Source organism: Thunnus maccoyii, chromosome 18 (genome assembly GCF_910596095.1).
Source record: "Thunnus maccoyii chromosome 18, fThuMac1.1, whole genome shotgun sequence".
NCBI classification, from domain to species: domain Eukaryota; kingdom Metazoa; phylum Chordata; class Actinopteri; order Scombriformes; family Scombridae; genus Thunnus; species Thunnus maccoyii.
The window spans coordinates 21,563,398-21,580,670 of record NC_056550.1 but is presented as its reverse complement, the minus strand read 5'-3'; the positions used below and the strand labels follow the sequence as shown (position 1 = coordinate 21,580,670).

The following is a 17,273-nucleotide window of genomic DNA, read 5'->3' as shown; positions in this document are numbered from 1 at the left end:
GTTTCAGTTCCAAACATAATGCTTCACAACATTTGGGCAAATTGTTTATTTGTTTCCAACCTGTCTCATGCGATTTGTTGAAAATGTTGTACAGTTGTTTCTGCAGCCTTAAAAAATCTCTGAGATCAAACAAAAAAATATACTTGTAGCAGCCACTTTATAGACGTTTTAGTTTACTGTAATGAAAATGCTGATATTTATTTGAGGCAACTGAAAGCTCATAGTTATTTTTACAGTTACATATTCTGGATGTGCATTTGAATATGACACAGCAATACCCTCCCTCATTTCCATAATCCTGCAGATAAGGAAGGTGACTGATAACATCCCTGAGAAGAGCATGAAAGATTTCACGTCCTGACTGAATACTGTTACAACAGCAGCTTCTCATAAACACACGGCGAATCTGCCGAATGGTGTTCCACCTACAGCTGGTCGGTGGAGCCGAAGCTGACAGCACTTTTCGGAGTTTGCGTAGGCTGCCAGCTCCGTGCCGATTGTGACATTAAATACTTTTTTATGTCCTACACTCTTATGCCTAATTCATTACATTTTCTCTCTATTACCCTGTCTATCTCTAATAAATAATCCCAACCCCCTCCTCTTTTGACCTCCTCTGACCATAAAACAAAGTAAGATGCTAATGAATATCAAACTGCGCTTTGAACAGGAAAGCCGTCATTGCTGAGCACTTTACAATACAATCTGTAAAACAATCAAGCGAGCGAGAGATATGGACAAGGCGAGAGGCAGAGAAAAGGAATGACCCCTCAGAACTGCTGAAATAGCACTGCAGTCTGAATGATAGAATAGCTACACCACAAAAGAAGAAGGATGGATAGTGAAAGAGAGAAATAATGCAGGGCGTTTGGTGGTTTATGTTCTCTTTCCTGTACTTTGCCGGAGAAACCTTTCTGCATGATAATAAACTCTGCCTTCACAGAGAGGCATCCCTTTCCCCATTTCTTCATTCTGTATCAATCATCTGTATGTTTTGTGTACGCCCCCCCCCCCCCCCCCCCCCACCTCTTCCTCCATCCCTTCCCTCCTCTCTTCCTCACTCCATCCTTGCTTCTGTCTGTGGATGATGAGTCAGGGAGCAGCGAGGGGTCCTAGATATTTGCATCGGTACCTCGCCTCATTTCCTTTCCTAATGGGAGACATGGGAGCATGGCAGCAGACAGAAATGGGGGGGGGGGGACAGGGAAGGAATAGGTGGGTGGGTGGAGGGGTTGACAGAGCAAGAGATAGACAGATACAGAAAGAGGAATGCTATAAAAAGAAAGACTGAATGATGAAGTGTGTTCAAGTAGGCTGGTGGGCACTGGAAAACACATTAGCATTAAAATAGCAAACAACCAGCAATGCAAATGATGCGTGTTTCCATGAGTGAGTCATTTGTAGCCTAAGTGTGTTGATTAACACTGAGGTAACACTGTGATTCATTGTTGCTCGCGCTATGTGACTAAATCAACCTAGACAACCCCTCTCCCTCCTCCTCCTCCTCCTCCTCCTCCTCCACCTCCTCCACTTCGAGATGCTAGAGAACTCACTGATTCATCCACTTTGCTAGTACTGCAATGTTGGTACTTCTACATGTGTACTTGCATGTGTGTATTAGCCTTTTTTGTGCCTTTTGGTGGTGCGTAGTCAAGCACCGCTCGCTGGTTCACTCCAGTAGAGGAGAAGAGGCCCACACATCATCCCCATGACAACACTACACTTGCTTGCCAATATGAGCACCTCTACCTATCTAACTCATTAGGCAGGCAGCCACCAATGCATTACCCATTATCAGATGGTGCATAACAAGCAGCTAGTCCCTCACAGAAAAAATACGCACCAAAAACAACAAAGCAATACAAACACACTCTGAAACAAACGTATCACTGGTGGTGATGATCCAAAATTTAAAGACCTACATGGCAGCTAATGGGAGCGCTACAACAAAACAGCAGAAACAAACGCAGTAGGTCCCAATCCCTGCCTGCCCCATCTCCCTGCTGTGGGACTCTATCGCCCAGCTGCAGGAGGTGATTTGGACCTGGGAGCATCCCTGTTTGCCATCCATCTGGTACTGCAGTGCTGGGAATGGATTCAGTGTATGTGTGCTTCTGTTTGCAGCAGTGGATGATTGCATGCCAGGCCCCTGGGCTGGCACCACTCTGTGCAGAACCTAATGCTAGCATTATTGCTCTCCAGGGTAAATGGGGTTTGTGTCCCAGCACAGCTGAGCAGGCTACAGGCTGAAGGGGGGTGGGGGTAGACCATGAGGGGTAAGGCTGGAGGGGTGAAAGAGGGGGTTGCCAACCACAGACGTTTTTACTGAGGGTAAGGCCTAGGGCGACAGTTAGAGGAAGGAAGGGAGGAACTGTACACACTGGGAAACAAACATCCGTCACAGACTTCTGCTTAGTCACTGAATTACAACAAATAAGAAACTGCTCCTTTCCAATAGCCAAGCAGTGCAGCAGTCTAGGACTGAGAACATAAGTCCTGGATAATGACATGAATCACATTTACCCCATTAACCCCAGTTTCATTTAAACAAGTACTCCAGTGATTTAGTTTTGTATTTCAATTAAGTTGGGAGACTAAAATGAGACGGATTTTAAAGGTGCCCTGCGGAGTTTTCTTGTAAACAAACAAATTTATGTTCACATTCATTGTTACTCACCAAAACTTGAGTATCCTTCAGATCTACAAATGTGATGATTCCATTCCCTTCCTGATGAATTTGCATATTTTTTTGCAAGCATTTTAATCCCTGCACTGTTTATATTCATGTTTACTTGTCTTCTTTTTCTCTGCCTTTGTTGGCGCATCGCTGTGTTTCTCGGCTGATTACAGCCACCTGTAGATCAGTGGAATAGTGTGAAACGATTGGTAGGACTGTGTATCTCGTCACCCGCAACGCACACGTGATGCATGAACATTCCTAGAAAAAACTGCTCCATAGAGGTCAAAAACTCCACAAGGAACCTTAAATTATCAAAATTGATGCAGCCAAGACTGTGATATCCTGATTTTTAGTCAAACTTCAAAATGACTGAGTCATAAAATTCCCATGATGTACATAGTAATAATAGTGGCTCTTCAGTAAACCCTCTTGTAAATGCATATGTCTTTCAAAGTCCCTACCCCCATGTTGTAATAAAGTCTTTCAGTTATCTTCTTTTACGATAAGCCTTAAAGTCCTATAGCTGAGATAACTCTGGTGATATTACTAGAGTTATTTTCTCAACCGCAGGAGACATTATAAAACTGTTTTGCAGAGTAGTAGACTGATCTGAATTTGTAAAATATGCACAGTTCCTCTATATTTATCTATATCACGCTTGGTTCCCCTGAGTGATCTGTCAGTCATCAGGTAAGGACCAAAAAGCTGATGTCTAATATTTGATGTTGCACTCAAATACCATTAAAAGCCGATAATGGCTATTGCGACATGCTTATTCCTGGTTAAATGATCGTCTCCTTAGTCCTTCTTTAATTGGGATTGACATTTAAATGAAGTAGTTAATGTGTGCCAAGGACAGAGTATGCCGTGTTAACAATTAAAATGCTGCTTAATGGGGCATGCCAGAGCTATTTTGAGTGCATGTTGTGGGAGAAAGAATAGGGCATAGTCTATTAGTCAGAAACCAGAGCGTTTCCCTGAAGTGGGCCAAGGTCAGAGGCACTCCTTCGTTTCTAGGCTAGATGCTCATCATCCAGGCACTTCAAAACCCTGACTAAAGTCATTAACATAAACACTAACCTGGGAGAAGGCTTTTAGCATACAAAAAGTGGCCATCGAGGATATTCTGTCATTTATGTAACACCTCTCTTGGCATGTAGAAAAGCAAGGGCCAGCGAGATTACATGGGAGCTGAGAAGTGCCCTCAGGGCCCATTACTCCTCTCTTTGAAAGACAGGCTTCCTCTCACGTCTCGCTCTCTCTGTATTGTATAAAGCACTGTATGTCCAGGCTGTTAGGAAGACTTCGGCTAGCTGGTACTGAGGAAGTTGGATTAACATGGCTGGGGTTTATGGGCTTGGGAGATCACAGAGCAGACAAGAAAAAACAGGCAAGAAAGCAGAAGGTATAGCAGCCGCCAAAATCAGACTCTACACTGGGGCAGCGTGTCTCAAAAGCGTATGTGTGGACAGAAGGGAAATTGGATGGAGTGGAAAGGGCTGTGCCAGAGGGAGGTGGAGGAGGAAGTTAAATACAGAAATACAGAGCTCCAATATGTGTCCTTCCTACAAATCCTGTCCTTCTGCCTTCATCCATCTGAAGGCTCCAGTGTGCCCCTCTGTCCCTGGCCAGAGGGGGAACAGGGCCGTTCTCTGTGTTTTCTGTATCTTGTGAGGGGTCAGTCTCCCTGTAAGCAGCGTTCACTGTGTGCTTTTGGGGTTAGATGTGAGCCCGGGCCGAGGAGGGCTGTGTGTTCATGTGCCACAGAAAAGTTTACATTCAAGGAGGAGTACCTTGATATAGGCTGTGAAGTGGGAAAGCTGTCGAGATCCAGCAGAGGCAATGACTGAGCACAGTGTTAGGAATATTAAACAAATTCTTTGCACTCTACTACATGTTTCCATCCTGCTGTGAAGAGGATTTTGAAGCGAAACATCATTCTTCTGTTCCATGTGGCTACATTGCAAAACATGCAGGGAAAAGCGACGAGAGTCTTTGGAGAATTTATTGGCATCAGGCTAGATGATATTGTCCTTTCTTGTCAGCTACAATGCTAGCATATTTCACATTGTCTGGAGAAATTCCAAGAAAAGCGCTTGGCAATATACTGTGGGGTTAGGCAAAGCAAATTATGTACCATCCAACTCATACAAATGTCTGAAAAGCTGGCAAAATAAAACGTGAAAAAGTGTGTGTTTGCATCAGCAGGAGGCATGTAAATGTACTCAAGAGGATCAAGCACCTGTGACTCCGCTAGAAACATGGCATTTAATTGCTGTTTACTACCTCAAATGGCATTTACTCTATTTTATTCTAATTAATTAATGTCTCCTCTGTCCACACACAACATGCTGTGTTATTTTTTCTGCCATCATGAGGATACATGGGTGACAAGCTGACATCTACGTATGTGAGATTCCATTTTTACCACCTCACTGAAGAAATTTTATTTCAGTTCCTTACGTCAGAGTTTGCTACGTAGACTAAATTCAGTGTATATTATGTGTGTGTATTCATGCCCCACACGACCCCACATGTCTGGGGATATATGTGCATGTACTGTATATATATCAGAATAAAAGAGAAAAGTAGAGCATGGGAGGCTCTCTCACATCCTCTTCTTCAGATGTTCCCTCCTCTGTTTTCTTTACCATCAAAAAACATTAGCAGAGCCCAGAGCAAGCGTGTTCTCTTTCAGTACAGTGATTGATTTCCTACAGACTTTTTGTGGTTCAATTTGGCTTTGAAGAAGAAGAGTTACTTATTTTGATTCTTGCCTTGTTTCTTAGAACAGAGTCACTGAGGCGTACCTAGGCTTGCACCACCCTGTTCACACCAAGGGGAAAATTAAGACACGATAAGCTCCCGACTCACTTCCTCTGAACCTTTTTCAGTATTCTGTCTGTCAGTCTGTCAACTGTAACAACTAGAAAGAAGAAAAACTTGTACTTTGAGCAATAAGTACATAGTCTTCATAATGTTTGTGTAAATATATCACAAATATGTTGCATAAAGTCTACAAAAAAGATATCTGCAAAAATGCTACTGACATTTGCTGAGGCAAATCAGGTGAAACACCCCCAATACACAACAAATAAAAAGCATTATATGAGAAATTTCATTTTAAAGCCGGTCTGGTTCAAGGTTTCCAAATCATGTCTGTTATCGTAAAGAAATGCTTCCTTTTAAATAGAGTGGCTGTATTAAGCTTTAGTCCAAGAGTGCAGCAGACAGTTATTAGTGCAAAGCAGAGGTGGTCTATCTGAAAGCATTTTCTAATACAATATTATTGTTTCAGACAGCCTTTTAAAGCCGGTATCTGTACTTTGCTCTCTGTCCTCTCTCTCTCTCTCTCTCTCTCTCTCTCTCTCTCTCTCTCTCTCTCAAGGTTTAGCTGAACAAACTAAGTGTTGGCTATATGTGGCTCTTCCAGAGAGCAGGTGCATCTATTTCTCCACTCTCTTTATCTTTCCCTGTGCCCCTTCTCTGATAGCAGTGTCGTTACGATTGTTAACCCAACCCCAGCAGCCCGTTTTGTCAGCAAAAACGCTCCCAGGAGCCGAGCACTGAAAGATGCCCCTTCTTCTCTTTACTGAGAGGAAAAAAATATATGGTTCAATTACAGGGTCTGTCAGGCCAGTATGAGTTTGTGATGGCTTGAACTGAGCTAGAGGGAGATAAAGTCAAGCCGTTTACTAATGTAGAACAAAAGGAGCTCTTTGTGGGTTCAGCTTTTGCTGCCTCATTCAACACAACTTTGTTTAAAACTCAGACAGGCAAACAAAAGGTGAAATGAACAAATTTAACTGTGAAATATGTGCAATGAATCACAGGTAGAAGCGGCCTTATTCAACTTTGCCAGTCAACTCAGGATATGCCGGATGTACTGTAGAAGCAGTGACTCACCAAACAGGTAAGGAATGGAGAGAGACACACTGAATCAATGCAGTTAACAGAAGTGATTTAGCGGATCAGTGAGTCAATGTGTGCGTCAGCCGTGTGAGTTAAGAGCTGGTGTCTCGGCTGCTGCTGCAGGGCTAAGAGGGATTTTAAACCGGAGGAAGTGGAGTTAATGTGGGATCTTGAAGAGTAGAGAGGTGGCCTTGCTTTCTTCATCCACTCTCAGCCCACCAGTTTGACACAGATGATAAGAGGCCCCAAGCAGAGTGCAAAGGCACATCACCCACACACACTTGTGCAACACAGAAATGAAAAACACCTCAGCTATAAATGAGAGGACGGAGATAAAGAAAGCAGAAAGATAAACTGAAAAATGTGAAAACATACCGAGGACTGTGGAAAGAATTTAGATGCACAAACAAGCTCAGTTTCCTAGAGCTGCTTAGTCAACATATGGTAAGAGACTGATAATCTGACTTTTAATCAAAGGCCAGGACACCAGTGATAGGTTTGCTAAGCCACACTTCATTCTAAGGAGACAACCAGACCTGAATGATATAAACAATTCTGAGTCAGTCGCTACGTCAATAGTGGCATCACGAGCCCATCTTCAGCATCACTGATGTTATCAGGCTATCTGGGGTGACCTGAGCCACACCCATCAATATTCAGCCTCCTCTCCTCACAGCCAGCGTGGTTCAATAAGAGACACAGTAAGACAAGAGTGTGTGCCACAGATCCAGCCCTCCAGACGGTGGAGGTTACTGTGATCAGCATGGATTTGATGTCTTTCCAGCCTGATCAATGAGAGATGGAGGTGGGGGTTGGTGACTTGGTGGGGTGGAGGAAGCTTTGGTACCACCTCCTGCGGGCGGTAATGACTCTGATAGCTGATATCTGTAGCTGTGGGAGCCAGAGGAGAAGCTGTTTGCCGCGCAGGAGATAAAACAGATGCTGCTCCCAAAGGACGAGCGTAATAATGTAAGCAGAAAACCCACAGAAACACAGTCTCTCGTTCACACACACGCTGCCGGATTATGTAGTTAGATTAGTGAAAGCACTGTAATAGATAAATGATGCTCAAGTTAAAAAGCTTATTTTTTTTACTTTAATTTTCAAATGCAAAAATAATAATAATAAAAAAAACTGTCAGGCATCGTCTTCTCCTGAGCTCACTGTGCTTCATCAAGAAGACTCAGATCAAGTGGAAGCCGAGCGTGACACACAAAAATCACACATCCAGTTTATTAACACAGGTAAGAAGCTTTTCTGCACAACAACAAGCTCTTCTAACTTGTTAATTATGTCATTTTCAGAGCAAATACTTGAAAATAAGAGCTGTTAACATTTCACACTTATGAAAAGATGTGGGCTTTTTTTTTTTTTTCAAGAATATTTCAAAAATAGCACATGTTCTTACACAAAGTTGTCACTGTAATCAAATGACAAGGCTCACTAGTTAGAACAAAATGTTAATTTCACCCCAAGACCCCCCCTGATAGCTGAATGTAAAATAGATGTTGATCCAAATAGATGCTTATCCAAATATCTCCGGGGCGCCAGTCTTACCTGATGGCTGCTAGTGTTACATATTCATCATTTGTAACTATTTCATATTTGGGTGACAGCAGTGACAGCAAAACATCTTTGGCCTGTGGCTGAAAATTTGTCTTTTCAGATATTATTTTCCTCAAAAGCTACTCTTCCTTGCTCATACATTTATGCTACAGTATGCCATGTTTATTTTGCTTCTATTCCAAGCTATGTCTGTATACTTCCAGTGACAGCAAAGATCCCTTTCAGTGTGTAAAAATGGGGCAAGACATAGTGGGAGACTCCAGATAACACTATTATATATAAATGATATACTATTATTATACTAGTAAAATACTAGATTATGTGTAGGCCACAGTGGCCACAAGTTAAGTCAGGACAAACCTAAGCATACCTGATTACACTTGAGAATTTTCCCCCACCGTGAAATAACAGATAAAGTAAGTATTGTGGCATCAAAATGATATTATGATTTTTAAATCTTTTAGAGTGCAGGGTGATTCTGAAATTTAGCCCCAGAGTAATCCCTTGCAGCTAAATATCTTTTACTTAAACTAATGCATTTCATTCATTCAGATTTAGCCACCAAAACAAAACATAGCCAGTGAGAAAATCAGTATTATTTTTCACTGCAGCACTGACTGAGATTTCACAGTAAAGTAAACTTTCTTTCAAACCTTACCACATGAAATGCCTTCATGAATGTTGCTACAGTATCATAATTCTGACATTGGAAAGTCTGAGGACAAGGGCTCAACACACACCATCGAGACTGAAAAACTAGTCTTCTCTACAGCTATAAATAATTCTTGGCAGGGAAAGCGAACGAGTAACACGTTCCCTTCTGTCAGTATTGATGACCATTATGCCCTTGAGCAAGGCAATTAACCCACGGCAGTTTCAGCAGAACTCTGGTGAAAGACTGTGGTTGTACTGGGCGGCTACCAGGTGTGAATGTGTGTAACTGAATGAATAACTGTGTGTGAAGCGAGGCCATGCATACTCATCAAACCATCCCTACATAAATAAATGTAAAAAACTTAATACCAGAAAGCACACACACACACACACACTCACACTCATATGTTGTCCTAGGTCCATTTTGGGTACATTAGACTTACATTAATTTCCTGGAGATTTACCCCAACCCTAAACATAACCACTACTTGCCTAACCCTAACCCTTAACCTAACCCTAATCTTAACCACTGACCCAAAAATCTGCTTTCTCACACAGCTTTTGTCCCCAATTACCTGGTCTTAAGTCTGAACTTTGTCTCTGAAAGTAGCCTATGACCGACCTACACACTCACACACACACACAATCTGCATATTCATGAAAGCAACCTGTAATAATATTTCTGATCAAATGATTTTAGCCGCCACCCTTCCTGCAGAGTGCAGTTGGACCCAAACAAGTGGTCTATTTAGTGTTTGTTGTTGTGCAGAGTGGCTGAGGAGGTTTACCTGGCCCAACACACTGAGCCAGTGTTCAACCCCAAAGCACCGTCACTCACCAGCAGCTCAGCAGCATAAACGCACCACTGTGTGTGCGCATGTGTTTGTGTAAATGAATGCGCCGCTCTAACACTGGGGCCACTGTCCGCGTGACTCATTACACATGTGCTAGTGCGCGCGTGCATGCATCTATGGCTCATAGCAGTGAGGCTTCTGGTGCTTTCTGTTAATGAGGATAATAACTTCATAACAACGAATCAAATGAGATCAGATGAAGCTCAACACAGACTCTGAACGTGCCACTGAGGGGATTCTGCCCTCTGCTTCTACTGTAGGTGAAAAACCTGACCCCCCCTCCCCTTCACCCGCCATCTCCTGTTCGCCTCTGCTCTAACTTCTTGCTGCCAGATCACCTCCTGTTTGGGCACTGAGCTTAGAGGGGAGGTTGAGGTGAAAAAGGCGTCAAGAGAGGATGGGAGAGGGGGGATTATATAGAGAAACAGATAGGGAGAAAGTGAAACCTAAGCCTGGCCTCCCTTGGGGTCAACAGTGTCAGTTCTCCAGCTCCCTAGCGAGGAGTGAGACAGCCTTTGCTGAGTCTATCCCCAGGCTGAGCACCTCTGGTCGGGCATGCCAGTAAGCCAGGCAGGGGGCTAGGGGAGGGAGGGGGCTCACAACGGGAAAAAGGCCAGCATGCATGCCCTGAGGCAGGCTCCGTGCAGCTGTCAGAATCTCTGACCCCCACCCTGTCTTTGCCACCTCCAGCCTCACACAGGGCACCAACTCTGGCCAGCGGAGGGGCTCGGGGGTGGAAGGGCACCACCACTCTATCGCTCCTTCTGGCAGAGAGAGACAGCATTGCTAGAGGTGTCAGTGTTCATGCCTTTTAGAGATTTTTCCTTTTCATTTCACCTATCATGTTAACTGGCCTGTCACTCAACCCCTAGAGTGTGGTGTGGTGAGGGAAATTATAATTTATCAAGCTTTTTTTGTGACATGACATCTGCATAAATATGATATGTGGGAATTTATTCGTCCCTTTCATGATCATTTCTCCAAATTACATATTTTACAAAATTCCAATAAATCATTATAAATATTGTAAAACATGCAAAACCACAATGTTTTTGTCTCATTTGAATTTTTTTTTTTTTTGTGCTTCACATGAGCAACTATCAGCTATCATGCAGTAAGACAGTGCTGCTCTGCCAGGCCATGACAGGACAGCAATGTCCTCCAGTGCCAAGCTTCCCCTGGCTAATTGGGAATTAACTGTATGTTTGTCCTGGCAATTGGAAAAGCGGCCAGCGAGTACGTCACAGTTTTAGCACAAAACTTTTCATGGAATCCAACTGAAGGTCACTGTGCTAGGATGAAATCAAGAGTAGCAGTCACACAGAGTGAAAGAGAAAGAAACAGAGAGAGAGGTCAATAAACATCCCAAAAGTCTCTAAATTCAGTCTTGGACATTGCAGGCTCCAGCTGTGTGTTTTGATCAGTGTGAACGGGCTGGTCACCTTGGCTCAGCGGGTGATGATACCATAGATAACAGCGGTAAGGAGGAGGATCAAAAGGTCGAAGCAAAATAAGGAGAGGCCATTTGAACTGCAGATGAGCAAAATCACAGATTATTAAGTGAGAGGCAGCAATATAAGAGCAAACGGCTGACAGAAAAACACTGCAAAAGCATTTTTTTTTTTAAAAAAAAGAGCTGCATCCGGCTCTAAAAGGATAAACACAGACAGCAGTTAAGTATGTTTGAATAAGGCTGCCTTACACATGGGTATATTTATGGAGAAAGTCTTGACAAACAGTGGCAGTAACATCGTTAGCATACAGATACATATTCATGGAAATTTGTGCGCATACATCATGTTATGCGTGTAAGCCACGAGCCAGCCTGGTGCCCAAACAACCTGAATCCATCTGTGGGAGAGGAGGGGAAGGCTGGAAGGCTCTGAGGTCAAGACACTAAGAGGGAGACACTCTGCTTCGCCCTGCATTGTGGTCATAACATTGTGGTGATAAACATAACTCAACGTTATGTCTATGAAGACACTTCCAGGCTTAACTCCATCGAGATGTGTGGGCTGGGATGCTTCTCTTTTTAAGTTAAATTATGCTCTTTCTGTCTCTCTTCGCATAATTGTAGTCTAGTAACTTGAATAAGTAACAATGTTTACATTTCCTTCTCCTTGTGCGGTGCACTCTAATGCCATCCTCTCCATAAAGTAACACTAACAGTTTCCAAAAAAGAATTAATCCCTTCAATAACCCAAGTGGACAGTATCTGCAGAAGTGCTGGTCCTCAGTGTGACCACTCTCACGTCTAACATTAATGCTCGCTCTCAAATAACCCTGTGAGATGAATAAGTGCCTTCAGCATTGAGCACTACAAGGCACATGAAGCCACTTTACTGCATTTTGCCAGGACATGTTTCAATGTGGGCTTTCTGAAGTGGAAGTTAACACAAGTATCCGCCACTAACATTACATAGCGACAGACAAGCTGTTTGTCCCTCGCCACTCTGCATCACTGCTGCCAACAACAAATGATTTAAACCTAAGCAATACCACCAACTCACACACACACACACACATACAACCTACATCTCCTCGAGGTGTAACAGTGTGCAAAACTCACCGTTCAATATGGTTTTGTGTAGCGGTTCAATATGTTTTTCATATAAGGAAAACTAGAGATACATTTTTTCCTGCCATTTATTTAAAAAAAATAATGGCCAGTGGCTAATGGGCCATAATTGTGCTGTAACATGGACATTTCCTAACATACTGCTGTGCATGTAGTCATCTACAGTGGCAGCAGCACGTAGGTGGAATAGTGAGGTGGTTCAACAAAAGACTTAAAGTGATGAAAGGTTAACAGAACCTGGATGTTATTCTCGCAGCTGTAATTAAAGTACAGAAATTAGTTAAATAATTGTGTTTACATAATAAGTTCACCTGGGGCCTGTACTAAGAAGAAAGTTCAATATACCCAGGATATCTTTTCGTTAGTTGGCTTCACTGAGTCAAACATTGGCCATCCATATAACCAATACTACAAAGCTGGCTATCAACTAGCTCAGTCAACTCTGGGTTTTCCAGCTACAAGCAAGTTCATGTGAAAGAGGCGAGATTGTTAATTACGATGGAAGTACTTCATGTGATACCAAGTACCTGCAGAAAACTTCTGTTTTAGGGACATTAAAAAGTCATATTCAACAAAGTGAAATGTAAACAAGCCTGTGATCACACAACAGAATAAGAAGATATAATTTCCAATATTAAAAGTAGGCTTAAGCTTAAAATACATATAGTTGTTATTATATATGGCTTAAGTATTGAGTGAGTATTTTTTGCTATTTAGTTGGATGATGAAGAAACCATTCTGAATATGTCACATAAAAAAACTTAAATGTAATACCAGACTGTTTCTGTTATAAAAGCACAGAGTGGAAAAGTAGTCAATAACTGATGAAGTCTATCTGACCGCAGTGTCACATTTATAATCATGGGAGCCAATTAACACTGTGTGGATTATTTTTCTAATGAAAGACAATCTTTTGTTTTTATTTCCAATTATCATCACACATTTGTCTCAAGTTATTCTGAGCTGCAGCGATGGAATCAGAGTGTAAAATCATTCACACTGTCAGCTTTCACTCCGGGTATAAAATAAACTTTGCACAATTAAAATGCAGCTAAAACCATTATTATGTGTTTAGTGTCATTAAAGATCTCTCCGTTTGTTAGAAGCTCTGTTTTAAAAGCAGAGTGGAAATATAAAGCCTGGAACAATAAAATGTTTCCACTGATCTATAAAATTATATATTGCTCATTTTTACATGTCACTTTATTGTAAACTCTGAACTTTTGTCCATGTCGGGATCCTGTAGGAATGATGACTCTTTTTTTCCAGTGATCTGATTGGTCAGTAGTCGGGGTGTTGACAGGTTGTGATCTGATCCTCTGAAGTTAAACTGCTCCGGAGCAGGTTAGCTGTTCAGCATAAGTTACCATTGCGATATACCCCGTTAAGAAGTGAATCATCGTTGTAACCCTGAAAACCCAGAATTAAACCTGAAGTTACCTCACTAACCACAAATCCTGCTTCATAGTACAGGCCTCTGTACTCACCATGGTTTATCATGAGTACCAAACACTTCCTCGTCTCTCTCTCTCTCTCTGTCACACACAAACTGAATTCCTAAAGGAACTGAAATTATTCTTTAGTGAAACTATTAACTGAAAACCATAAATATTATACATATTATACTACTGAGAGATTACATTTGACAGTATAATGGAAAATGTAGAAATTGTTAATGTATATGTGCTATTTACACACTCCTGCAAATAGAATCCACCCAATTTCAAGTTACAAAACAAACAGTTTGAACTTACAGGTGACTACTAACTACAGTTAGCTGGTCCATTTCTCTATAAGGAAGCAATGATACACTTGTAGACTCTGTAAACAACAACTATTTGTGTTCCACTGCGGTGGCAAAAGACATACAAGGTTACCCTTTTTGTATTGTGTGGCTGGTTCTTCTTTATGTTCTGGCTAATGATGCAAGAAATGCAAAGAAAAAAATACTTGACAGTTAACAGCCCCCCTTGTGAAGAATCTGTGACCTTTGTGAGTGAGTTAAGCTTGTTGTATGGTGTGTTAGTTATACACGAAAAATTTAAGGTACTCAAACATTTGGTATATAGTCAGTAAAAAAAGGAAATATGTGCGTCACTATGGATCAAACTTACAGTGAGCATTAGCTCTAAAGAACATTAGAGCGAAGCTTGACCACTTCACGTTCTCTGTGAGAATGTCGAAACACGGTTTTCATCTGCACTACTGTTCAGTGTTGTTATAATTTACTGGGAAACCATAATACCCCAAAACAGGAGATCTAAGTGGTATGGGAGGCTCTTCCGTCTTTGGTTTCTCATTTGCGTTCACCATAATTGTGTACATGGGTTAACCTAACTAGTATGGTTTATGTAACAGCCAACAACTCATGAGATGCCAAAGTTTTCAACATGGGATTTGTACTTTTTAATTTATGTTCCGCATGTCTTCACAGACTGTAATTACTATACTGTATCCCTGAAACCAAAGAGCTTGTACTGAACATTACGAATACGTGTGCCATTAAACACAATTTCCCGTTCCTCTATTTCATCTAGTATGGGTAAAAAAATAAAAAAAATTTTTAAAAAAACACTCAAAATACCAAATTCCCTGCAGCAAACAATACAAAACAATAAAACACAAATGACTATGAGAAACTTCCAGTGCGCTTCATCATAACAGCAAGACAGATAGCAGCATCTATCAGCAAGGGCCATTCAGCGGAAGAAGCCGACTCAAAAGGTGCCGTCCATAAATAAAGTCTGTACAGAGCAGCTGCATTATGTCAATTTCTCTAAATCAACCCTGTGATATTTAACTTGATTTATCAGAGCTCTCACTTGTTAGAACAGCTACTGAGCACCGAGACTGCAGCAAAAGAGGTGTTCAGTAGAAATTCAATATAATGAAGTGACAGTTTCACACGCTCCACAATGATCCTTTCTTTAGGAAGCCTGGCTGATTCCAACACGTATCCCTCTCTCTGTACAGTTATGATTATAAAATGTACTTACTGGATGGGGTTTTTTTTTTCAACAGAGTACTGCCAGCATTGATGTCAAACTTCAAGAATTCCTCCATGAGCAGAGGGCTTTTAAATCTGTCAATATTGGTCCCAGTAGACCATATCTGATTCAGAGTGTGTGTGCGTGTGTGTGTGTGTGTGTGTGTGTGTGTGTGTGTGTGCAGAATTAATACTCTGTGGAAACATGTCCTACATGCAAAGTAAAATGTTTGTCTACTTCAAAGGCAATGAACCTTGCAATGTCCAATCAGTTATAAAAATGTAACTTTATGCCCATCAGTAGTACGTAACGATGTAGTGGGACATTTGACAGTGATTATCAATGCAAAGCTGAATGTCTCAAAGTAATATTATCTCCTCAGTCTCCTGCTGCTAATGGTGAAAGAAACACTGCAAAGTCTGATAAGGTCACTGTAATTCCATTAATAAGTTCCATATGTACTGTAAGTCTGTAAAAAATGTCAGCACATTTAAGTCATTTCCCTCTAGAGCGAAAGTGAATATTCTATTTGCCATAATTACACAAAATGTAATATCAATAGGCTGCAGGGCAGAGTCCTCAAGAAGGAACTTATTGACCATTTTCAGTGGAAAATACTATTAAGTAAGATCATAAATCGGGATGGGGGTATAATGTTTGGTACAGAGGAGTACATGAGTAAAGGAAATGTTGCCAATGTCTACTAGCAGCAGACTATAAAATTTTGATATCCAACCTTTGTCCAAAAAGAAAATCCCTAAATCCATGTTACAATGATCAGCATCTCCATGTAAGATCTATCCCACTTTGTTGTATTTATTCTACTGTGTTGCTTGTTTTTTTTATTCATTTATTCATTTGTGATATCAGTTTACTTACATCTTTCTCACTCATGAAACACTTTACAGTAGCCTATTGTTCCTATATTGTTCCTATGGGACGACAAGTGTGGAAAAGCGGGATTAGACGTCTGGTGCTGCTGATGCGCAATTAGTCTTTATATCTGAACCACACAGTTAATCCACCAATCCAGCGAAAGCGATGAGCGAAATAAAACTTTACAGCACCACATGTTTTAATTACTCCAGTCTGTCAAAACCCAGCAAAACTGTACACTTGTAAACTATATCCACATTCATTTTCAAGCCAAATCAAAACCTTGGAAAGCGCTTCGCCTTACCGGTCCCGTTCCGTTTCCGACTTTCCCGGTGCTCGTCCGTGCCCAGCAACAGTGGAAACAGATTGGTAAAGACTGGCTGCCAACGCAAAAAGCAGAGCTCTCCGGTGCAGCGGTTTGTCAGCTCAGACACAAGCAGCCTGGATACTACTGGAAGTGCCCCTTCATAATAAAGCGTAAAATGTGGCTGCAGAGCTGGACTTCCTACATCAGTGGATCTCACACTTCTTCACGTCAAGGACCCCTAAACTGACACAAATTAGACCACAGACCCCCATTTGATAAGATTTTGTCCCAGAGAGCCCATCTGATAAGATTTTTGCTTTTAGATGTTTTATTACAGAAAGTGTATGAAACCCATGACCAAAATACTCTGCCATTTTGTTACCTATGAAATTATAGTGAAAATAAATAATTCTTTTTTCTGGCGACCCAATTAGCCTACTTTATAACCCAAAAGCTGCAAATCAATTTCATTCTGAACTATTTGACCAGATGTCTTTGCTGTTTGCCAGACACACAATAATTATCATATTTGTGCGATCATTTTACCCTCTGTACGATAATTGTCCCATAATGTACAATAATTTGATCATTTTGTGTCATTTAGTGTTAGTAGTTGTAATCAGTCTTGGTAAGAGGTTCTCAGAGTGGGGTCCGGGGACCCCCAGGGGTGCTTGAGGAGGTTCCAGGGCGTCCCAAGCAAAAAGGGGAATCATTTACTTTCACTATAATTACATCCATAAGTAGGAGACAGAATGTATGACTACTTTGGTCATGGGTTTCACACACTTTCTGTAACATTTAAAAGCAAAAATCTCATCAGATGGGGGACCCTGGGACAACATTTTATCAAATGGGGGTC

General features: G+C 41.6%; 1 protein-coding gene across 2 annotated transcripts in view; it reads right to left on the bottom strand.

The window, feature by feature from the left end:
* Window positions 1-16,509, bottom strand: part of znf385c (zinc finger protein 385C) — a 124,473-nt gene extending 107,964 nt beyond the window's left edge. The window contains exon 1 of one of the 2 annotated variants that reach the window (XM_042394030.1): window positions 16,412-16,509. The gene's annotated coding sequence lies outside the window, so the exon portion shown is untranslated. The remainder of the gene's footprint in view (window positions 1-16,411) is intronic. The other variant, XM_042394032.1, reaches the window with a different exon arrangement.
* Window positions 16,510-17,273: the final 764 nt, after the last annotated feature.